This window comes from Odontomachus brunneus, unplaced genomic scaffold (assembly GCF_010583005.1).
Source record: "Odontomachus brunneus isolate Ranch 3 - 2012 unplaced genomic scaffold, Obru_v1 Obru_scaffold_218, whole genome shotgun sequence".
In the NCBI taxonomy this organism is placed as follows: domain Eukaryota; kingdom Metazoa; phylum Arthropoda; class Insecta; order Hymenoptera; family Formicidae; genus Odontomachus; species Odontomachus brunneus.
Window position 1 is genome coordinate 234 of NW_022639668.1, and position 811 is coordinate 1,044.

Here is an 811-nt window from a genome sequence, read left to right on the forward strand (position 1 = left end):
CCACTCTCTACCGAATAGAAGATACTTGGATCCAGCTAACACCGGATCCTCATGTACGCCAAATTGCACCCCAACAACTCCAACCACTAACCAAAATTTCCTGGAGATACCTGACACCCGGTTCCTTAGCCACAAGCGGCATATACAGCCAAGAAGATATTAACAAACTCCGTGATCACATCATGTTCCCGGCCGAAAAACCAGCTTTACTAAATTTAGTTGCCAGAGGCATCACCGGTTATTCACACGGTGACGGCACCATTTCCATGTACAACTTAATGGACGAAGATACTCTCAATAAAATCGCCCAGAGCACAGCCTCTAGACTCTGGGGCGGCTTTGTAACTTTTGGTTCAGCAACAGCAGGAGTACTCGGAATTTTCATAATAATCAGAGTAATCAAAATTATTATAGATACCGCCATCCATGGATATGCCTTACACACGGTGTACGGCTGCGGCCTGCAACTCATAGGAGCTGTGTGGAGTTCACTCACCCACTTACTCCTCCACCTCGCACATAGACCACAGCAGCAAGGAAAAAGAGACAACAACGATCAACAGGACAACGGAGAAGAATTACAAGCTGTTTCAACGCACCCAACCACTACGAACAACGGACAGACAGCACCCACAGCGCCCAGTCCTCCTAGAATAACTATACAACACTCGCAGACCGTTTCTTTTAAGGAATTAAACGAGAGGATTTCAGAGTTAGAACAAATCCCTCCGAAAACATCGAAATTTGTCTTAAAAAGGGGGAGGTGTAACGTCCCAGCCCCATGAAACTTCAATTTTTCGCGATTACTGCG

At 46.1% G+C, this 811-nt stretch overlaps 1 pseudogene; it reads left to right on the forward strand.

Annotated features, from left to right (window-relative positions):
* Nucleotides 1–18: 18 nt before the first annotated feature.
* LOC116852361 overlaps nucleotides 19–811 on the forward strand; it is a 3,786-nt pseudogene continuing 2,993 nt past the window's right edge.